The following is a 25333-nucleotide window of genomic DNA, read 5'->3' as shown; positions in this document are numbered from 1 at the left end:
GAAAATACTTATCAGCATAAATTTTAAATGTGTGTGTGGTGGGGAGAGAAGTGCACAAAGCCAAACTTTCTCAACTTCCTCTCCAAACAATTTTAAAATAACATTCAAATCAAATCCTGTAATGACAGAACCAACAAAAGATTGGGATGAGACATTTTTCCATTCTAAGACAACTTAGGTTGCCAGAAGAGATTCATGACAGAGATGGGAGCCGGCCTTGAATGCACATCACTACACCAGTGGTGGGCTTTGGAGATGGATGTAAAAGTTGGGGCAGCAGCTTCAAAGACTTTCAGTTTAGAATTGGTAAAAGGATCCGACAACTAGTCAGAAAAAGATTTAAGGAGACACTTCACTGGCAGTGGGGGCAGGGCATGATTCTTTTGGAATCTCAATGGAGTTACACATATGCACATGTGGGTCACCAGTTCAAGAAACAGAAAAGCATTTATGCCAAGCATTTCCAAAGCAGAGAGAAACACTAATGCTTGTGGTTGCAGAAGAAAAAAAGAACACAGTCACAATGCCAATGCTGAGAAAAGCACCATCACTTGCAACCCAGGAGAAAGTCCTTTCTGAGTATAGACAATAGCACAGACCAGTAAAACAGGACCACATGTCTTTCTGGATCACACCATCTTGGAAGCAGCAAAAATTTGCACACTCCCCCAGAACTACCCCTGCAAACAACAGCAAGAAAAAGTCTGAAGCTTGTACCTCCCTATCCTCAGATGAACAGAGAAAAATTTTAACATAATATGAAACATATTTCAAAGTCAAGAGCCCAGAAAAAAAAAATTGATCAAGCAGCAAAAAAGAAACAACAAAGGAAAGGAAAAAAGAAGAATTTGACAGCAAAATGCTACTACAATGGCAAAGTAAACTAATAAATTCAGAAAAAGATAGCTATATCAAAACAGCTATAACTAAAGCCTCAAAAAAAATGTTAATTGAATATAAGCTGAATGAGAATTTCTGGAAATTTTATTTAAAAAGTGGCAAAGGAAAAACTTATCAAAAGAAATGAAAATCATGCAAAAAAAAAATATGAAAGAGAATTAACAGCTTGGTAAAAGCACAAAAATCACTGAAGAAAATAATACTTAAAAAACCAGAATTGGCCAAATGTAAAAAAGGCACAAAAATGCACTGAAGAAAAGAATTTCTTGAAAGGCAAAATTGGCCAAATGGAAAATGAGGTATGAAAGTCAACAAAAGAAACAATTGCTTAACAATTATAATTGGGTGAGTGGAAACTTGTGGTTCCATGAGACTTCAAAATAACAATAAAACAAAGTCAAAAGAATGAAAAAATAAAAGAAAATGTGAAATGTTATATTAGAAAAACAATTGACCTAGAACATAGATGAAAAGAGATAATTTAAGAATTATTAGACTTCCTGAAAACCATAATCAAAAAAATAACTAGGATATCACATTTTGAGAAAATATAAAAGAATACTGCTCCCATATCTTAGGTTTAAGAGGGTAAAATAAAAATGCAAAGATTCCATAAATACTTCCTGCAAGAGATTCCAAAATGAAAACTATCAAAATATCATAGCCAAATTCCAGAGCTCTAAGGTCAAAATATTGCAAGCATTCAGAAAGAAACAATTCAAATGCCATGAAGCTACAGTCAGAATCACACAAGATTTAGAAGCTTCCACATTAAAAGAGTAGACACAATATTCTGTCTGGAAATACAATATTCTGGAAGGCATAGGAGCTAAGGTTATAACCAAGTAATAATCTACTCAGCAAAACTGAGTGTAATCCTTCAGGGGAAAAATGTATATGTACTGAAATAAAGGACTTTCAAGAATTTTTTATGAAAAGACTAGCTGAAAGTAAATTTTGATATTTAATCCAAGACTCAAAAGAAGCATAAAAAGGTAAACACAAAAGAGGAATCCTAGAAGACTCAATAAGGGTAATTTGTTTGCATTCCTATATGGGAAGATGATATATGTAACCCCTCAGAACTTTGTCATTATTAGGACACCTATAGTCTACATAGAGAACATGGGTGTGAGTTTTTTTTAATGTTGGGGTGATCTCAAAGAAAATGAAGGGGTGGGAAAAAGGGTACAATGGGAAAAGGGAAAAGGAGAGGAAGAACAGGAAAAATTATTTTATTCAAAAAGAGAAATACACAAGGAATAGCTTTTACAATGGAGTAGGAAAGGGAATAGGGAGGGCAGGCAATGTTTGAACCTCTCACTTGGTTCAAAGGAGAAAAAAAAAATTAGACACATTTAGCTGTATATAGAAATCTTTCCCAACAGTGAAAAGAACAGTAGAGGGAGGAAAAAAGGAAAAGAGAAGGGGATTATAGAAGAAAAGGCAGATTAATGGAGACAGCGATCAAAAGTAAATCAACTTTTAAAGATGGGTAGAGGGAAGAGAGACAGAGACAGAGATGGAGAAAGACAGGGGGGGGAAGAGAGAGAGAAAGAGAGAGAGAGAAAGAGAGAGAGAGAGAGAGAGAGAGAGAGAGAGAGAGAGAGAGAAAGAGAGAGAGACAGACTAAGTGAAGAAAATAACTCCAAGGGAAATATGCAGTCATCATAAATGAATGTCAGTGGGAGAAATTTGTCCCTAAAATGAAAACAGATTGTAGAATGAATTAGAAACTGGAATCCAACAATATGTTATTTACAAGAGACACAATTGAAATAGAAAAACACACAGAAAAAATTAAAGGACTGGAGCCAAGTATTATATTTCAGTTGAAATATAAAAATGATCACTATAAAAAGGTTGGGATAGCTAGCTATCATGATCTCAGACAAAGCAAAAGAATAAAATACATTGAATTAAAAGAAATAAATAGAAAAATCACCTTTTGATAAAAGGTACTACAGACAAACAATATGAAAAGGAATTTTGCACCAAGCTTCTCAAATAAAGGCCTCATTTCAAATATGTAAGGAATTGAGTCAGATTTATAAAAATAAGAACCATTATTCAATTAATAAGAGGTCAAAGGATATGAAAAGATAATTTTTAGAAGAAAACAAGGCTATTTATAGTGATACCAAAAAATCTCTTTAAATTTCTATTGATTAAAGAAATGCAAATTCAAATAATTCTGAGGTTACCACCTCACATCTATTAAAAGAGAAAAATGTTCTAGGAGATTTGGGAAAACAGGTAATGAATTGTTGGTGAAATTGTGAACTTATGGGAAGCAACAAACTGGGAAAATATTTACACAGGAATAGATTCTGATAAAGGCCTCATTTCCAAAATATATAGAGAATTTACTCTAGTTTATAAGAAATCAAACCATTCTCCAATTGATAAATGGTCAAAAGATACAAACAGACAATTTTTAGATGATAAAATTGAAACTATTTCCACTCATATGAAAGAGTGTTCCAAATCACTAGTGATCAGAGAAATGCAAATTAAGACAACTCTGAGATACCACTACACATCTGTCAGATTGGCTAAGATGACAGGAAAAATAATGATGAATGTTGGAGGGGATGCAGGAAAACTGGGACACTGATGCATTGTTGGTGGAGTTGTGAACGAATCCAACCATTCTGGAGAGCAATCTGGAATTATGCCCAAAAAGTTATCAAACTGTACACATCCTTTGATCCAGCAGTGCTACTATTGGGCTTATACCCCAAAGAGATACTAAAGAAAGGAAAGGGACCTGAATGTTCCAAAATGTTTGTGGCAGCCCTGTTTGTAGTGGCTAGAAACTGGAAAATGAATGGATGCCCATCAATTGGAGAATGGTTGGGTAAATTGTGATATATGAATGTTATAGAATATTATTGTTCTGTAAGAAATGACCAGCAAGATGAATACAGAGAGGCTTGGAGAGACTTACATGAACTGACGCTAAGTGAAATGAGCAGAACCAGGAGATCATTATATACTTCAACAATGATACTGTATGAGGATGTATTCTGATGGAAGTGGATTTCTTTGGCAAAGAGAAAATCTAACTCAGTTTCAATTGATCAATGATGTACAGAAGCAGCTATATCCAAAGAAAGAACACTGGGAAATAAATGTAAACTGTTTTCATTTTTGTTTTTCTTCCCGAGTTATTTTTACCTTTTGAATCCAGTTCTTCCTGTGCAACAAGAGAACTGTTGAGGGAGGGAGGGGAAAAGTCGGAACAGAAGTGAGTGCAAGGGATAATGTTGTAAAGAAATTTTTTTCAAATTAAAAAAAGGAAAAAAAAAGAAATTGTGAACTTATCCAACTCTTCTAGAGAACAATAGCCAAAAAGGAACTATGCCAAAAGGGCTATAAAACTGTGGATATCTTTTGATCCAGCAACATCACTACTAGGTTTGTATCTCAAAGATATCTTTAAAAAGTTCCATTTGTAATATATATATATATGCTCTTTTTGTGATGGTGAAGAAGTGGAAATTGAAGGGATGCCCATAAGTTGAGGGATAAATGGTTGAACAAGTTGTATATACTATGATGGGACATTATTGTTTGTAAGACATGGTGAGGAGGATGGTTTCAAAAAATCCTGAGACCAACATGAAATGAACAGAGCCAAGAGATCATTGTACATAGTAATTATAATATTGTAATGATGACTTTATTTACTTTGATCAATACAATTATCCAAAAGAATTAAGAAGGACTCATGATGAAAATTGCTCTTCATCTCCAGAAAGAAAGAACTGATGAACTAACTGAAAATTGCAATATAAATTTCTCACGCTATTTTTCTTGATTTTTATAACATAGATAATATAGAAATATGTATGTGATTTTGCATATACAGGAAGTATCATATTGCTTGTCTTATCAATAGGTGTGAGAGAAACTAAAGGGAGGGAGAGAATTTGGAAGTCAATTTTTTAATGTGAAAAAATCTTTAAAAATTAGTAGCAGTCAAAAACTTACTTCACCTACCTGAGCCTCAGTTTCTTTTTCTGCAAAATGGCAATCTTAGTTGAATCAGCTGTACTTGGGTTACTTCGTATTTCTAAACCAGGGAAATGGAGAGGGAAGGAGAGATGTAGACTTAATTATAGCTGTAGATATGACTTTCCCTAATTGGACTAACTCTGCATGACAAACTAATTATAATTGTCTTGCAACTTTGCAGAGAACATGTTGAGGAGAAGGAATGAGAAAATATTTAACTTATGACAATTTCACTGTACCATGAAAATTCCAATATAAAACATGTTTTTTTTAAAGAATAATACACAAATTCCCCAGTGTAGAACTTAAATCATGCCTCTGTGAAATGATATGGAAGAGGGAGTTGACAGGTCAAGTTCAGGAAATAAGGAGGACTTGTCTGGCAAAAAATATAGAATGTATGAAGGAATTAAGATAAAACAGATCTGTAAAGATAGGTTGAAGTAGGATTACAGAGTGCTTTAAATTCTCTATTGATGCATTATATTTATTATTATAAATGCATCAATATCCTAACAATAAGAGGGAGCCACAGAAAATTTTTCAGCAGGTAAATGATATGGTTTGACCTGTATCTTGGTAATATTAATTTGACAGCTTAAGAAATTGGATTAATAATAATAATGATAATGATAATAGTTAGCATGTATAAGTATTTCAAGGTTTGCAAAGCACTTTACAAATATTATCTGTTCATTTTCACAAAAATTATGGAAGGTAGATACTATTATTGTTCTCATTTTACAGTTGGGAAAACTGAGACAGACAGTCGTTAAATGATTTGTTTAGATTCACATAGCCATTAGTGGCCAAGGTCAGATTTCAACTCAGGTGTTCCTGTCTTTAGTTCCAGTGGTCTATCCCCTGTGCCCCCTATTTTCTGTGAAAGGAGGAAAACCAATATGCACACATACGGAAAGGTATTTTGAAAAGCAGAAATCATTTCATATTATTATTTTTTCTTTAAAAATACTATATGATTTAAGACCTATAGCTTGAAAATCCTCTCTTTATTGTGAGTCATTATCATAGTGAAGATTATGCTGAATCCTCTGGTTAATTGTTTCTGTATTTTAGTCAATTGGATTGAAGAGAGGGACAGGAAAAAGATTGGAGAACCACAACCTTACATATGGTAGAGGCAATCTAGCCAATGCTAACTATACTAGTAAGAAGAGGGTGGGAATAGAAGTGAGGGTTGAGCATGTGAAGCTGATGAATTATGCTTGATCAAAGGATAAGTTTTTAGGAGTGTGTGTGTGTGTGTGTGTGTGTGTGTGTGTGTGTGTGTGTGAACTGCACATCACCTAGATAAATCAGTTAGCAAAATCTTTTCAATATGAATATACAGCAGTAAGTTACAAAAATCTCCCACATTTAAAAAATTTAACAGTATCTTCTTTTGGAAATTCTTAAATCTGGGTCATGGTGACATTTTAAGCAAACAGTCTGTGGTTGTTCATGTTATTAGAATCCTTTGTTTGCCCTGATCACCAAAATACTACATTTTACAAGTGAAAAAAAGACTAAATCACAAACTCATATAAAGTTTAGTAGCTTTTAAATGTTATTGTGGATAACATTTGCCAGAGTTTTAAATTTTAATATTGATGGATCCTGATATTGTACTTTTAAGAAACTTGGATTAAGTATTTAGATCTTATGTTAAGAGGGCAGAGTCTGTGTTGGTACATGTTTTATGTTCTGCCTAATGTACTGCTAATACTCAGTGGCATAGGATGCAGAAAATTTAAGCAAAGTATTAGGGTTCCATGGTTTAGATTTCCTCATATAAAGTAATTTTAACCTGTCTATTTTTCATTTTAGATTTCTATTTTCTTCCCTAAATAAGTAAATGGAGGTCCATGCTACTCTAAGTATTTCTGAACCATGATTTTTTGCCTCAACAGAAACTGAAGTTAAAAACCCTCTGGAGTATACCCTTTATTTCCTTCTAACTTCTTTTTTTCTTTTTAACATGTTGAAGCATCTCAAATCATGTTACAAGTAGGCCTTTGTTTTAGGGGGAAAAAAGCAGTCAAGGAGCAGTTATTGAGTACTGGCATACTTTATCATATGCCAGGAATTGCCCTTCCTACTTTAATATACATACGAAGGAAAGCAAAAACAGTCCCTCCCTTCAAAGAGCTCACCATAGAGTGGGGGTAACAATATATAAACAATTACAAACAAATAAGATATGTACCATATAAATGAGAGGTAATCTCACAGAGAAGGAAGGGAGGAAGGAAGAAAAAGAGGAAGACAGAGGCAGAGAGAGGCAAAGACTAAGATAAAATCCAGAGGTTGGGGCATTTTATGTCTGATAAACAAATTAGTCTGTAATGAACAGAGGATCAGTTTCCTATGAGGAAGGAATTTTCCTTCAGTATAATAGTAGTCAAATCCTGAACTTAGTTATTAGGCTTTTCTATAGTGTGCACTTAAAATGAATTAATGCACAGCTATTGGCTAGGGGCAGAAAATACTTAACTCATGCTCTTAGAAATACTGGAAGATACATTAGCATCCTGAATCTCATTATTATAAAGAGATCATGTCCTATCATGATCTATATATTTTCTTGATTTTTTTTCTGAAAAGTCTCCTTGTTTTTTTTTTTTTTTTCTGTCTTCATCTTGCTTCCTCAGTCAATTATGATTCTTTTATTAGACTTCTTTCCTTTAACCTTTTCATGTGTGGTGAAATACCTCACATTATAATTAGAGAGATAAAATTGCTATTATTTGCTGTATATGCCATTTATTATTATTATTATTATTATTATTATTAGAGTCCTGACACTAGGTCATTACTTCTTAACCTAAAGTCCATTAACTTAATACATTTCATATATATACACACATACACACACATAGATACTGATAACTTTATTTCAATGAAACTGGTTTTCTTTTTAATCCTATATATTTTATTTTATTCATTTAAAAACATTATCCTGGGAATAACTTCATAGGTTATATCAGAAAAAAAATTTGATAACAAAAACAGCTAAGGTTCTAGCCTCTAGAAAGTCAGTCCTCAGAAGAAGTTATTAACATATTCCCAGCAATTTATATTCAGGCAGTTAGATGCAGCATACTGGATCAGGAAAAACTGGCCCCAGGATAAGTTTATTTCCTCAGTTACACAATTTGTTCTAGAAACTGGATAAAAGAAATTGTTGTGGCAATCTATAGTGAGAAAATAATTTTAGAAGGGAACTCATTCTGGAAGCATCAGGGGTTCTTAAAACTTATAAAAAGGATATTGGAGGGGATGTGGGAAAACTGGGAAACTGATACATTGTTGGTGGAATTGTGAATGGATCCAACCATTCTGGAGAGCAATTTGGAACTAAGCTCAAAAAGTTATTAGACTGTTCATATCCTTTGATCCAGCAGTGTTACTACTGGGCTATGTAATGTCCTGGTTAGCTCTCTGAAGGTCTTAGGACCAGCCTTCATTTTTACTGAATAATCACCATGAGAATAGTCAGGGATAAAATTCAAAGTCTTTATTATCTCCTTCACAGTTTGTTTCCTTCACGTGGGGCCCGGAAAGCTTTCTGGAGGCCCTCCAGAATAGGTCTTGGTTTTAGTGGAGGAAGTACAGGAGAGTCACCAGGACAGTCTCTATCTTGAAGTCTCTCTGTGGCTGAGTTTGTCCCCAGTTTATATCCTCTATTACAATTACATCATTACAATATAGTGAGTATAAGCTAATCATTATATCACTAGGGAACCATTATTTGTTGTAAGATTAAATCAATCATACTGAACTAGAGAACTCACGTGCTAAACTAGATAATCACTGTCTTATCAATTCCACTGAGTTAATACCTTGTTGTAAGAATCTTTGTTTCAAGTACATTTCTCCAGAATTCTGGCCCATTACAGGGCTTATATCCCAAAAAGATCTTTAAAAAGGGAAAGGGACCTGTATGTGCAAAACTGTTTGTGGCAGCCCTTTTTGTAGTAGCAAGAAACTGGAAATTGAATGGATGCCCATCAATTGGAGAATGGCTGAATAAGTTATAATATATGAATGTTATGGAATATGATTGTTCTGTAAGAAATGACCAGCAGGATGAATACAGACAGAGTCTTGGAGAGACTTATATGAACTGATGCTGAGTGAAATGAGCAGAACTAGATCATTATGCACTTCAACAATACTATATGATGATCAAATGTGATGGAAGTGGCTCTCTTCAACAATGAAATAATTGAAATTCCAATTGTTAAATAATGAAGAGAACCAGTTACACCCAGAGAAAGAACTATAGGAAATGAGTGTTGACTACAACATAGCATTTCCACTCTATCTGTTATTGTTTGCTTGCATTTTTATTTTCCTTCTCAGGTTATTTTTACATTCTTTCTGAATCTGATTTTTCTTGTGCTGCAAATAACTATATAAATATGTATACATATATTGTATTTAACATATACTTTAACATATTTAACATGTATTGCACTGCCTGCCATCTAGGGAAGGAGGTGGGGGAAAGGAGGGGAAAAGTTGGAACAGAAGATTTCGCAAGGGTCAATGATGAAAAATTACCCATGTATAGGTTTTGTAAATAAAAAGCTATAATTAAAAACTTATAAAAAGGGACTTATGGTGTCCTAGACAATATGATTGCAAAGTTATTTGTTCTCAAGATGGTAAAATGCTTTGATGCTAGTCTAGAATGGAAGGCTGAAGAAGACAGCTTATCCACAAGGCAATTCTAGAATAAGTGATAGTTTTTTGTTCCTGACTCATTATTTACTAGGATTAAAGCTTATTTGAATTTACAATATTATCCCTGAATAGAAGGGACATCAATGTGAAGTAGTAGATAAAATGGTAAAGTTAAAGTGAATAACATCTTTGTTGAGTCCTATCAATTGGAATGAATTAACCCCAACCTACAAATGGCTGGAGCAGGCTTTAGATAAGAGAGTCGCGCATCAGAAAGAAGTTTGGGTGAGAGAAACAGCTTGCAGGTGAAATCTTCCTTCTTAAGAAGGGAAGCTTACCTACTTGGGCAGGAGTAAGAATTTAAAGCATGAAAACTACAAATAGCTTGCCTACAGCACAGGTATTCTTAGGTCTTGAGTAAATATTCTCCAAGTCCAGTAGTATCTAAACATTTTCCCCTTTTGGGCAAAAGGAAGGGGTCTGAAAGAACTCCTACTCTTTTAGTAAATAAAGGAGAAGGAGATATAAGCCAAGATAACACAAGAGACTATTTGGGCCAGGACAAGATGTTAAGTTGAGGGACAATTGTAGGCTTTGGCTGATGCATTTTTATTCTAGGAGATCAAGTTTTTTTAAGTAGATTTATTGAGTAATTGTGTTCTGGGTATCATTGTTACCATAGTTATAAGCAGAAAAGAAAGGAGGACCAAGAATGTTGACAGAGAAAATGCCAATACATACTTTAATCAGCATCTTAGTGAATGGATACATAACAAAAGAGAAAAGAAAAAAGACTAGGACAGTATATTCAGTCCTTGTTTAGAATTTTGGGACAGCTTTCATCTGGATGTCAGCTGCTTCTGAGTATGTAGTAGATAAACTTTGAAGTTCCTGGAGGGTTCTGCTGTCCATTTAGGAATAGGGGCTTTTTTCAGATTATTCAGGAATGTACACCCACAAGTTTGGCAGCTATGCAAGTAGTCAGAAGGACTGGGTAGAAGTCCTTAGAAACAATATTGGATTGCCAGTTTTCAGGTAAGATATATGGATTGCTTGAGATATACAATTGGGAGAAAAGTCCTTGCATCATTTTTTATACTTAAGATATTTATTGCTTAAGAATCTCTAAACAGCATTTAGAAGTCAAGTTTCCCAAATACACAGGACTCAATTCCAACAGTGAAATAAAGGTTTTCATAAACTCATAATCATGAATACTTTAAATAAGGTAACATTAATGTTACATTACAGATCAAACTACTTAGAGAACTCACAATGGACTAATTTTAAGAAGGTAGATTTATATGTTACCACAAAAAAATTTAAACATATTTTTTAAAAAGCAACCAAAAACCCTATATCCTTGTATTCTGATTACCCATTCTCAATTTCCATTCAATTGGTACATTTTGAGTCTCGACTGTCTCATGTAATTACCTGGTGCCTAGATAGTTTTTCCTGGACACTAGATTTTATTCTCAGGACAGTTCTAAAGGGGCTCTGCTTTTCTGGTTCTAAATCTAGAGGTTCCTATATAATTCTGACAATATAATATAATCATTTGAATTTGATTCTTCAGTCTTGAAACTTCAAAGAATTTCAGCATAGCCATTTGATGTTTCTACTCCTCCCTAAATCCTGTACATGATATAGGAATTTTTAATTAAAAATCAATTATAATGGACTAACCATAAAATGGACTCTTCTGCTTTTTATGATTATCAGATACTTAAAAAAAAATGAGAAAATAACTTCACTTTTTTACCATTATCATTATAATTTATGTTTAAAATCCTTAATCCAATTTTGAGAATTTATTACCAAAATGTATTTAAAAACTGAATTTCTATGAAATTTGGATAAATATATTTGGAAGTAAATCATACATATATATACATATGTATATAGTTCTTAGAGAAAAAAGTTTAATTCTGTTGCTTTCTCAAAATGTATTATTCCATTAAGTTAGAAAATTTTAACATTACATATTTATCTTATTACTTTTTCTAATCATTTTCCTTTTGGAGGCTATCACCTCTATATTATAATTTGTCCATAGAAATAGGCTAAAATGGTAAAATGTTCATAATTGCATCCTATTATAGTACTCAGTGATATTCTAGAATCAATTTATTACTTAATAGATTTGCTATTATCCTTATAAAACTTCTTGATTATAGAAATTAACTATAAAAGAAAAAAGAGGTACATAATTATAACAATGTCATATACCATAAAAGGGGAAAATTCCCTTAGCTTTGATTGATTCCAGGCATGAAATATATCTGACAACCAATTATATAGTCATAGGTTATCAAAAAAGGGCTCAGAATTAACTAGGTGGGAATTTTTTCCTCTTCAGAAAGAAAATAACAAAATTGTGAAAGAGTCAAGAAGATCCTAACTAGGCCATGCCAAGATTGTCCCCCAAACTTTTCCCAGACAGAGACATCCATCTTTAGCAGTTCCCAGACTGCAGGTTTCTGTACTACCTACTGTTGGTTTCATGACAATTCAGACAACTATCCCTGTAAATAAAGCTCAAAACAATGAGACATTACAATCCCAGCAATTTTTACCTTATGTTGCAAATCTTCACTGGCCATATCTTAGGGTTTGAATATCATTCTTGATGTTTCCCTAACAATTAATATAGCACTTATCCTTAACTAAAAAATTAAAAGTACCAATATTCTGAAACTTCAGATATACAACAAATATCTGATCATTAACTCATCATTAATATGTTGAAGCTACAGCTTTAAGCCACTTTCATAATAGCCAAGAATTTTCAAATGAAAATTCACTATTATAACAAGCCTCTCATTGTTCTTATTATTTTTATACACCTTGTTAAGTATTTAACAGTCTTCTAATATTTATTTTTAATACATCCTTTTAAAAGCCCAATTCAGGTATAACAACTTCCAGCTTAAAAAGGAAGCTTTGTATAACACAATTTCTGTTATAATAGTCTCTCAAATTTTACAATACTTTTTCCACTCTTAGATTACTTCTAAACCACTTGCCTTCCTTCATTTATCTAGAACAAGGAAGCTATTAATCTTGTTATTTACTTTTAAAACTTTTAGAACTTATTCCTTACTCTTTCTCAAAACAAATTCTACTGAGTAGTACCCTAAAACTTACTAATATATTTCAGAACTTACTAAGATTCCAGTTCCTGGAATTGCCCAATATCTCAGGAATTCTCCCCTAAAAATTTTAAATGATAAAATGTCAAACTTCCAAAATCTACCAAGTTTTTTTTTTTTTTTTTTTAGCATTTCTACAGACTTTGGTTATCTGACTTTCTCCCCTATAATTCCAAAAAACCAAAGTGTTGAAATGACAGGTGAAAAGTGTCTTGTGTTTTTTTTTTTCTTTTCTTATAACTCAAACTCCCACAGAAAGCCTAAAGTAAGAATTATTCCTGCTTACTGAGATTTTAAGTCTAAAAATTCATTAATCTTTCCCATTGTCCTAAACTAGTTATAGCTATAGTTTTTTTTTTTTTTTTTTTTTCTGACTGGCTGTATTTTAAATCTTTCAAAATAACAGAATCTACACAAAGATAGATATAAACACAAATAATTCTAACAAAATGCACAGACACACTCCACAACTAGGAATGTGTTTACCAGTCTAACAGATGCATGCTGCTAACTGAACATTTTCTTAGTCTGCAGAAAGGCCAAAATTAGAGAAAAACAGGTAAGAATCACCTTGCTTGCAAGTCAGAGCCAAACAGAGCAGGAAGAAATAGTTCGTTTGGAATACACAATATGAAGAAAGTTTATCCTTAACATACAGATCCAAGATGAATTGGATCACTGGAAGGTCCCAGAGGTTTTCTTACAAAGAATAGCAAGCTCAACCAAAATGGGAGCTCAAACACTAGGACAAATGAAGAAGACTCACCAGATTAGGTAGTGTGAAAGGAAGAAGAAAAATAAATCTTCAATGTGCTTGGTTTGTTCTTGCTGATACTAGAGAGTCCACTGGCCCAAATCTATATTCAATCCCATTTCTGACACCAATTAATGTAAATCAGACTGAGCCAGCCTCTAACTTTTTGATGGCTAGAATCAGAAAGAGGTTAGAGACAGGAGAGTCAGGAATCAAAAAGAAGTTTAATTTCAAAGTGAGGGGAACAACTTGCAAGGGAATTTCTCTTTCCTAATAAGGAGGCAGGAGTAGGCTTTTTAAGCATGAAAACCAGAAACAACTTGACCACAACATAAACATTTTTGGATCTTGAGTAGAGTCTCCAAATCCATGGCTGGACCACAACAGTCTCCAAGTCACTAGGGTCATTGATCTTTATGGTTGTTCAGTGGAGCATAGAATAGGGTTAGCATGACCAGGAGCAATAGTGGAATACCTGGTTTGGTTCACTTGGCAGTTACAAGTAAAAGGAGTTGTTGGCAGTTATAAGCATGGGAGATTGTTGCCATGCTTAACTTAGTGTATAATTTGTTCCTCCTAATAGAATCTTGACAGTTCTGACTGATGCTGTGTAATCCTAAGTAAATCACTTCACATCTCCCTGCTTTAGTTTTCTCATTTATAAATAATAACCAGCATCTACAGAATGCCCATTATATATGCCAGATACTGTGCTAAACACTTTACAAAAATCTCATTTTGATCTATAAGGTGGGGATTTTTAACATGCTTATTTTACAGTTGAGGAAACTGAGAGAGTTTAAATGATTTTTCCAGAATCATACAGCCAGTAAGTGCCTGAGATTATATTTGAACTCAAGTTTTCCAGGTCCATTGCTCTATCAATTAATTATGCCTACTCAGTGGCCTCTCGAATCCCTTTCAACTCAAAATCTGTGATCTTATAAGGGAGAATGAAACTAGTTAACATGTTCCAAATAAAGCAACACTACTAGTCCATAAACTCTAGGCTAATATACTTTGTTTGCTGTAAAAATTATTTTTTGTAGTTGCCAGAAAAAAAGGTAATTAAATGTTTTATGATACTTTATTAAATCATCTGTACCACTCTTGGACTGATTTCTGTCAAGTACTCCCAGATCAGACATTGCCTGTTGGCCTGTTATGTGAGTAGCTCATTTGACATCAGTAGCAGCTGGTCTATGTGGCAGTGCTGGTGTAAACACCAATTAGCCAGAGTTTTCACTTGACTCATTTAAATTGGGGCAGGGAGAGGAGTAGAGAGTTCATCTTTATACAGAATTGTGGCAAAAACAACCAGGCTAGCATTTTAGAAACCTTTTTTAGCTTCTGTGAGATCCACCAAGAGCAAGATTGGGACGGGATTACCAACAGACATGGATGTCTGATTTTCCAACATTGAATGGTCATGAAATTTTATCAATCCTGATACATATATCTATGAATTCTCATGTCACACATAGATTTAGAGTTACCAATTGCTGGAAGGTAGCCAGTTACCCATAAAAGGGTTATAAAGAATATGTTAGACTTCAGTATTAGCTTTGGTAGAATAACACAAAAACTCCCCTCAGGCACAGTCTGATAGACTTCTGCTGTTGCTAGGCTGTTGCCAGGGAAATCAAGAAGTTGCAGAAATGGACTGGCTCAGAGCCCAAGGTAATCGAAGAGCATCCTGGAGTGCATGTTGAATACTGATGCCTTCATGGATGCCAATTGTTTCTTAAGCAAGCATGCTTGACATTCCCAGTCAAGCAGGGCCACCACTCACACATCTGTCCATGAATTTGTGTTTCTTCTTCCCAGATTCCCCGATGAAGAAAATTCTACTGATTTCATACTCTGAGTTCAGAATCAGCAATATTAGAGAACAGGGATAGAGACCTGTTTTTTATTTGGTATAAGAAACTTACATGTGAGGAAAGTCTTTTTTTACTCATCTAAGCCAGCATCTTTTCTGCTATGTATGATCTTAAGAGAATTGCCTAGAACACTAAGAAGGTGAGATGACTTGCCCAGTGTCATATCCAGAATGTGTCAGAAGTAGGATTTAAATTTAGGTCTTTCTGGATTCAAAGATGGCTCTGCCATTGAGTCATGATGTCACTTGATCTTATATCCTGAATTTATAATCAACAACTTCATGATAAAACTATGATTCCATAATCCTATAAGTTTTCCTTTACCTATCACTCCTTTCCTTCAAAATGATTTCTTAAAATTATTGTATGGGAAGGGAAATTGAAATATCCTCTCCTGTTTCTGATTTTATAACAGCAAGAAATACTACTTTATCACTAACTTATCAAAATAAAGAATCACAACTGTTTTTAAATCAATGTCATTCTCTTTGCTTCACACATTTCAATTTTTATCCAAATCTAACTTCCCCATTACATTATAGTGTCTTTTTAATTTTGTCTGTTACAGAACCCTTTTGCTCTCTCTCCCTAAAATTGTCTTTTTTTAATAGCCTCAGCCACCAACACTAGGATTCCATCCCCCTGTCATACAAGGACCTTCACCTTGCCTATTATCCCCTATGCAAGGCACAGCTTCTATAGGAAATGGGCTGCTTGTCCCTCTTCAAAAAGAATTTGCCTAGGATGACATTTAAGATAATTATATCTTAATGTCCCTTCCCTTTATTCCAAGAATTCTATGTCTTTTCCCAACATATGACTACTTTCCTGATCTGTAACTGACACCTAGAATAGGTAACTAGATGATAGGACTTGGAATCATGAAGGCCTTAATTAAAACCTAATCTGAGACAATAACCGTAGACTCTGAGAAAGTCATTAAAACACTGTTTGCCTCAGTTTCCCCGATTATAAAATGGGAATAATAGTAGCATCTACCTCTCAGGAGTTGTTATATAGATAATACATATAGATATACATGTAATATTTATACAACACTGATCATAATGCCTGGCACATAGTATATTAATAAATGTTTTCTTCCTTTCTCTGCCACTTCAAAATCCACAGTTCACCAATGTATCTTAAAACTATTATTCAAATAACTTTTGTTTTCACATGTCCTTCATGAAATTTGCCTAACCAAGAGACAAGAGTGATATGGGAGTACAGTGTGACATGAAATCTGAGTTTCATATTCTATTTTTGGAAGTTATTTCCTTTGTAAGCTTGGTCAAGTCAATTAGTCTCTCCAGATCTTAGTTACTCATCTGTAAAATGAGCAAGTTGGACTCACTTATATAATTCCTTTATAGTTCTAAATCACTGATTGTTTGATCCACCCAATTATGGTCTAGTCAAAGCCCACACATTTCTCATTTCCTATATCCTGGGTTTATATGTATACAACTTATCTTGTTTGTCTACAAAGCTTGTCTGTCTATAATGACAATTTCTAGACCTCGAAAGAGTAAGCACAATGCCTGTGATTCTCTTAGACATAGAGAGCTTCCCTTATTCATACAGAGAACAAATTTCTTAAGGCAACAGAGGATTCCATGACTGTCACTCCCAGTAGTCCTTGGAGGTCCAACCTTTGCTTTGCCACCAAAAAACACTTGATGACCATATCATTTGTATCTGTCATTTTTATGCATTGATAAGTGATTTGTACTATCTTTATATCTCCAATCTTTCCAATCCATGATGAAAATTAAATATGTTTATAAGACAAACATTCAACAAGCACAGCTAGTATGGCAACAAGGAAAACAATGAAGGAGTTGTAATGAATTTAAATCAGAATAAGCACTTAATTTTCCAGAGTGAACATTTTGAAAAGGAGTCAGGTATCATTCTTTCTGGGACTTTCCTGGCTTTGGGAAATCACTTGGTTTTATATTAATCACCTTGTACTTTTCTAAGATATGGTAACAGGCTAGGCCAAGAACCCTGGATGCTCCTTCATGCAGCAGATGCAATACTTACAGGACAGCCAGTTTTGGGTGTAGTTATCATAGTAATGGCATGGGCAGTTTTGTATAAGAAGTAAGTGAAGGAACATGAACAGTAAACATGTCTAGCCATCACAAGATGACAAATGGGTAGGAACCAGAAGCAAAAGGTTTGTTGGAGAATCATAATAATAGGTTGACAATGTGACAAATACCAAGAGAAAATGGGAAAATTCAATGTGAAGGAATGTAAGTGATGCATAGAACTGGATATTGAAACAGATCTGAGCTCATAAAAGAGAATATTCCTAAAATGACTTAACTGTCATACTCTCTCAACATGCCACATACATTTAGCATTCTAACATTGAGGCTAACCCTGCATCCCCATCTCAATCATATGCATTGGTTCAGTTGGGCATATTTCCTCACAATGGTCAAAATTCCTCACATTGGAAATACCTTTGTTTGTACAGCTGTGGGGAGAACATGATCCTCCTGTCCATTTCTTCCTATAAGCTCCCCCAAACAAGCAGAGCTATCTATATTTATGGATATTTCCAGGAGTAGAATTTTGGGAAAAAACCTGATAAACAGGAAGCCTCCATTGTCAATATATCTGACCTAACACCACTTTTTTAAAAAAAATCATTTTAAAACTTAGCCCTTTTGTCAAATGAAGTTTTTAGTAAAAAATCATTTCCTGAAATGGATATAGCTATTGATCTCTATTGATTAAAAATTACCCTTCATTAATATTTTGGTTTATAGTTAGCATTATATATAAAATTTGTCATGTTGCTACATGGGGCAAGTAATCCAAAACACAATAGAGGAAAAGCACAAAATGTGCTTTCACCTTTTTTTTTTTTTTCCTGAGGCAATTGGGGTTAAGTGACTTGACAAGATCACATAGCTAGGAAGTGTTAAGTATCTGAGACCAGATTTGAACTCAGGTCCTCCTGACTTCAGGGCTGGTGCTCTATCCACTGTGTTAGTTAGCTGAGCTGTGCCTTCACTTTTGAATAAAGTACATAAATAAGCTATTTTTCTATTTCTATCTCTACTTTTGATTTCATCTATAAATAATCTTGGGGTGATGTTTTAGTTGGGTATCTTGATAATTTTTTTTGAAAGTTTGTTTTCCTAATCACTGCTTTTCACTATTTTGAGATGTGCCAAATATGTAATCTTTGTTCATCCTTTTCTTTAAAGCTCTCTAAGTGATTTTATATTCAAGTTGATGTTGCCCGTAATTGCCATATCTCTCCACTTGCAGAGAGATCAGGTGTTTCCTGGCTCAGAAAATAACTAGGCTCTTTGGGCCTGTTCTTAGTGACAATTGTTTTATATAGGACAAATTTCTCTAAGAAGTGATTACAGTCAGAGTCAAGGTCCTTGCATTTATCCATTTTCTATTTTTAAGCATCAATACTGTTTGACAAGGTAAATTTGGAGTTATAATGTTATTCAATAAAATGTCTTTTACTCTATTTTCTTTAATGTGAATAATTTTATTTTCATTCTAATTAGGTGATGAGCTGATGTCACACCAACAATTTATTTAGAGATGACTTCTGTATTAATAAAGTTATTTTGTTTCCATTAAAATAGTTGATTTAACACTTCCCTAAATACCTTAGTATTCATTTCTTGAAGAAAGTCTTCTAGATATGCCAGCATGACTCATCTACAAGTTAATCCCAAAGAAAAATTTTCAAAATATTTTTCATTATCCTTTTCCTTTCCACAATTCATCAATAAATTAATGAGCACAAACTTACATGTTAAGGTCTTTCACTGTATATAGAACTATTTGGGTTGGTGTATATAGACATATATTTTTAAAACGTAAGGATAAAATTTCATTTGATTGTCAAATCATTTTGTTTGGGCAATCAGCATTATAAGTTGTAAAATTCTTGCAAAGAGGATTTCTTCACTTTAATTTTATTTATTTTTGATAAGTGTATCATTCCCTTGCTAAATGCTTAACACATAACAGGAATATAATGAGTATTTGTTGATTAACTTATAGATTCTAATGAATGAAAAATGTACAGATTATTACATATTGTGGTCTGCTGCAAAGACAGAGCTTATTTGCTATTTTGAATAAACTATCTTTATATCTTCCCTCAACAAATTTATCTTTTTCAAGAGATTAAAATTCGGAATCAGTTTCAAATTCTCTTGGAAGAATTCAGAACTTTTGAAGATAGTTTGGATTTATCATATTTTTGCCATATTTAACATATATTGGATTATTTGCTATCTAGGGGAAGGGAAAGGGAAGGGAGGGAAAAATTGGAACACAAGGTTTTGCAAGGGTCAATGCAAGTATCTATGCATATGTTTTGAAAATAAAAACCTTTAATTTTTTAAAAATGGCTTTAATTTTTTTTGTCTGAAAATTGTTCATAACCCTTGACCATTTATCAATTGGAGAATGGCTTGTATTCTTATAACAAGTCAATTCTCTAAATATTTTAGAAATGAAGCATTTATCAGAGCCCTTGGATATAAAAACTATTCCCAGTTTTCTGATTTCTTTCTAATTTGGGCAATATTAGTTTCATTTGTACAAAACTTTATAATTTAATATATTCAAAATTTTGTATTTCATAATATTCTCTAGTTCTTTTTTGGTCATAAATTCCTTCTTTCTCCACAGATCTGAGAGATAGACTATCCCTTGTTCTCCCTCATTTTCTGCCTAGATCTTAATGCTAAGAAATAGGAATTAGCTTTGCTGCTTGGCCCCAGAGATCAGGAATAGAAAAATATTGGTGAAAGCTAAAGATACACAGTTTTTACCTTGATATAGAAGCAAATCAAATCCCTTTTTGATAATTAAAACTATCCAAAAGGGGAGTGGGCTATCTGGGGAGATAGGTGTTGGAATTCTCTAAATGGAGACTGAATGACCTCTTATCAGGAAAGCTGTTGAAGGGACCCTTGCTCATACACAGAGGAGATAAATTAGATAAACTCCAAGGTCTTTTTTCAAGTCTGAAATTTTGTTATTCTAAGATAACACTTTCATATATGAAGGTTTTCTTAAATCTCAAGCAATGCCTAGCTTTCAACTAAAGGTAAATGTAACTACATTTGTATTAGGATGGAAAGTTCTTATAAATATGTAAGGAAAGAGACCCTTTATGGCAAAACAGAGGCAAAAGGAAAATCCTTAACAATTCCAACAGTTATACTACTGAACCCCAATCTTAGAATAGTTGACTTCTCTTTACCTCTCCCCACAAATAGGAATTAACTTAGTCTTGAATATATATATATATTTGGTCATAAAGCTAATGACAGGAGTTATGAGGTAGGACACAAATTCCTTTTGTATAAGTCAAAGTTTATAGAAAATATGAGATTATTAGTTGCAACCAGGGTACTCAGATTTTTTAAGAATTGAATTACTTAGGAGCACAACTTCAAGGGGAGTCAAAATCTAAGCCTAAATAAAAGCAGGGGATTGATATTCTCATTCTCTCTCTCTCTCTCTCTCTCTCTCTCTCTCTCTCTCTCTCTCTCTCATTAATAATGCAGCTGAAATATGAAAGGCTTAAAAGCAAAATAGAATAAATCTGACTATATTCAAGTAGTTGACACTATGCTAGTAAAAAAAAAAAAAAGTCTGCCACTTGGAATGTGTGTGTACTATTATATTGTATTGAATTCTACCAAATGAATATACTGGCTTACCCAAATTATGTTTCTTTGCAAGACCTTAGTTCCCTTATCTATAAAATGAAGAGTTTATACTAGTTGAGCTTCCAACTCTGACATTCTATGAATCCTTCTCAAAGGAGCAAAGGAATGGAGATTATAAATTGGAAGGAACTTCAGATATCATCTTGCTAATCCTTCCTTTGTCAGAGGAGGAAGTTAAGGACCAGTTTACAAAGACACTAAAGACTGGGTTGAAATCTGAACTGAACTGCTCTGACCCAAGCCAAATGTCCTTTCTGCCTCATCAAGCTGCTTCTATTAGGACAGAATTCTGAACTACAAAGTATGAGAATCTATATTAACCTGGTACAATCTATTCTGTATCTTTACATACACTCTGATCACAAATTAAACCCCTTTTGACCCACATTTCCTGTTGCAAATGAAGTGTCTCAGCCTTGCTTATATCTAGATTCAGAAAAAAAAAATCTATTCTCTGCTAGTTGGCTCAGCTGAGTAAAACAAGGTGCTAATGAGGCCAAAGGATATGCTCTTTCTTCTCTATATAGGTCTTCTTCCTGAATATGAAAACAGAATAAAACAATAAAACAACCCAACAACAGCCCAAATCCAAACCAAGTCATATTTTATCTGAGTCAAATAATTTACAGATGTAAATCAGCAGTTACAATCACTATCACTGGGAAAACAACTCAGAGTGAATGTCAGCAGTAGCATCTTTACATATTTAAAGACACAGCATTTAAAAACCCAATCAATCAATAAAAATTTATTTAGCACTTACTACTTAATAAATAAACTATTTAATACATAAAATAAACTACTTAAATAAATGAAATACTTACTATTGACCTATACGTTGCTAAGTGCTATGGGAAAATTTTGTGCTCTTAAGGAGCTCACAATATAATAGAGTCCCCAAACTATTCATTACTCTGAAGAATAAGAACTATTAATATTATTTGTAGGACTTCTTTTTACTAATTGCTAAAAACATCTATGAAATGACAAAGTATTTATATTTTTGGCTCTAGCCTAAGATTTCATTGCTTTAGATAGATAACTTTCTCTACCAATGCAAACTGATCCTTAATTTACAATCCTGGAGAGTTGCCTTCAGCACTGAAAGGAACTTGCCCTGCTTCTCACAAATGCTACGTATCACAAGTAGTCCAAGATGCTGTGGCATTCAAAGGAGCCACCCTCTAGTAAAACCATCTTGGCAGATAGGCTAAAACAGGTTGAGGGTAACCAAATCAGGTTGAAGTCTTAAACCTGTTGGTGAATCAGAGGGATGAGTACTTCAATTATGTGACGATTTCCTCTAGTGCAATAGACAAATGAAAGGAATTTGTTCCGATGGCCATAATGTATCTGAAGTAGGTTCTGTGGAGTACTTAGAGCTCAGTCATGCATCAAAGATGACAAGGTCATTTTTGAGTCCTCACCAGACATCTTAACTTTTGTTCTGCCACTGGACTACAAGACTGAAATAAAAAATGAGGCTGATGAATGTGTATAAGTCTGTCTAACTTAAATCCAATTTACAGGCAAACCAAATCATCACCCCACCATGTCACTGGTCCTTTTCAAAAATGAAGGACCACCAACAACAAAGAGTCAGAGACAAGACCTGTACCCAGGTATTCTTGGCTCAAAGACTGGCATTCTTTCCAACATAGCAGACAGTATCTCAAAATGATAAGCATTATTAAAATAATTTTAATCAGAAAATCTAAAAGAGCTATACTTCTTTTTAAATTATGTGTTCCACTGACATGATTAACAACATATTTAAAAGGAATATAATTAAAAGTAATTCAATTTGTAATATTTTTGCTTAGCAAGGTCTCTCAAGAATCACTTTTTTCCTCTTGAGTTTCTTAAAAGTTTCCATGTTTCCAAGAGAGTGCATTAATTTATGCCTTTTCTATTTTTATATCATTTATTGTTCTGGTTAAATCTTTCCAGTGAGTGCCAATTCAAAGTATCATGCAGAGATAGTAAATGTAATTCTCCTGTGTTCAAAATAAACTCTTGGTTAGAACAAATATTTAACACCTGTCAAATATCGGATTGAGTGTAGGAAACTAAGCCTGCTTAGTTGCCATAAATTAATCTTTAAACCAAATCTGTCTGGGTTTTATTATTAGAATGTAGAATGAGGAACTTTTTAATACAGCTTAACTACTTTTATAAGTCCACCTGTTACCATTTTAAAGTATATTTTGAATATAATACATGGTATAACAACTAGAATTCCTTTATAAAAATGAATGAAATGAGGTACAGTGAATCTAAAAGTAACTTACAATATAGAACTAAAGTTTGAGGTTTGCAGGGATTGAGCTCATATTGGGTTGGAGTGGGAGAAGAGGGAAGTAGAGAAGAAAGAGACTCACAAAATCTGTCCAGTATTTTGCTAAAACAATCTAGCTCTATGATTTCACTTATAGAGGAAACACCTAGATCAGGAAACTCTTACAACACAGGTCAACATCTCCCTCTGAAGCTAATTTCTGTCCAAGTTGAGACTTGAATTCAATTCTTCCTAAAACCAAGTCTAGCTGTCTATTATACAATATTGTCTCCAAAACAAACACAAAAACATTTTAAAAATTAAGAACATAATAAAATCTCCACCTTCCATGCCATCACTCAACCTAATAAAACAATCTAGGAATAGTTTTACTTAATCCAAGAACAACAACAAATGCAAAGATTCTTACTTGACTCCTTTAATGTAAAGACAACTTTTCTTCTCTCTTCATTGGATTACTTTGTATTTTTTTTATTTTTAAAGCTTTTTCTTTTTAAAACATATGCATGGATAATTTTTCAACATTAACCCTTGCATAGCCTTAGGTTTCAGATTTTCTCCTCCTTCCCCCACTCCCTTCCCTACATGGCAAGCAATCCAATATGTTATACATGTTAAAAATATGTTATATCCAATATGTCTAAACATATTTATACAATTATCTTGCTGCACAAGAAAAAATCAGATCAAAAAAGAAAGAAAATAAGTAAGAAAACAAAATGCAAGTGAACAACAACAAAAAGAGTGAGAATGTTATGTTATGGTCCACATTCAGTTCCCACCATTCTCTCTCTGGGTGTAAATGGCTCTCTTTCTCACTAGATCATTGGAACCGATATCAATCATCTCATTGTTGGAAAGAGTCATGTTTATCAGAATTTATCATTCTATACTATTGATGTTGCCAGGTACAATTATCTTCTGATTTTGCTTATTTTACTTAGCATCAGTTCATGTAAGTCTCTCCAAGCATCTCTAAAATCATCCTGCTGATTGTTTCTTCTAGAACAATAACATTCTATAACATTCATATACCATAACTTATTCAGCCATTCTCCAACTGATAGTCATCTACTCAGTTTCTAATTTCTTACTACTATGAAAAGGACTGCCAAAAACATTTTTGCACATGTGAGTCCCTTTCTTTCCTTTACTAAGTTCTTCTAAGAAACTTCTCTCTTCCAGACTTATAATACAATATCTCACAAAGCAAATGATATGCTACTTGAAGGTTACCCTCTCCTCTAAGGAACTCCACTTCTTTCAGGACCTTGGACAACCTCCAAATTTGCAGTATTACCCTGGGTTTGAGAATGTTCCAAAAAATGGAAAAGCATCTTAGCTTGCCAGAGTTTACCCCGTCTCAAAATTTAAACAATCCCCACAATGATTAATTTCAAGAATTTCACTCAACATATGCTAAGTGCCTACTATTTTGTTCCATATGAGAATAATTGTTTTATAATAGATAAAAAGGCAGCTTTTAAGTCAGGCAAATCTGGGTTCAAGGCCCAATATTGAAATATACTGACTGTTTCTCTGGGTAAATCAAGTTCCCTCTCAATCACTCAGGCAATTCTGTAAGTAGGTACTGACCATTACTGATAGAGGGAATTTCCTCACTGGGAAATATACCAATGACATCACAGGTCCAGACCAAAATAAACAAATGTTCCAGGTATTGTAATGTTCTTTTCTTGAGTATAATGTTCTCCGGGAGCAGGTTTCTTGAGGGCTTCTGGGAGCAGCCTTCCTTTCAGTTCAAAGTAATAATCACCTCAAATGCATCCAGGAGTTAAAGTCCAAATCCTTTATTGTTTCCTTCAAAATAGCCCGGTTAGCTTTCTTAGAGGCCTATCTTTCTCCTTGGTTCTGAGAGTTCTTGCTGCTAGACT

General features: G+C 33.7%; 1 pseudogene; it reads left to right on the top strand.

The window, feature by feature from the left end:
• Window positions 1-204: 204 nt before the first annotated feature.
• The window catches only part of LOC127557289 (14-3-3 protein beta/alpha-like), a 63142-nt pseudogene continuing 38013 nt past the window's right edge, over window positions 205-25333 (top strand).

The sequence above is a fragment of the Antechinus flavipes genome, chromosome 3 (genome assembly GCF_016432865.1).
Source record: "Antechinus flavipes isolate AdamAnt ecotype Samford, QLD, Australia chromosome 3, AdamAnt_v2, whole genome shotgun sequence".
Taxonomy (NCBI): domain Eukaryota; kingdom Metazoa; phylum Chordata; class Mammalia; order Dasyuromorphia; family Dasyuridae; genus Antechinus; species Antechinus flavipes.
Note: the sequence above shows the minus strand (reverse complement) of the source record. Positions and strands in the feature narration are given on the sequence as shown.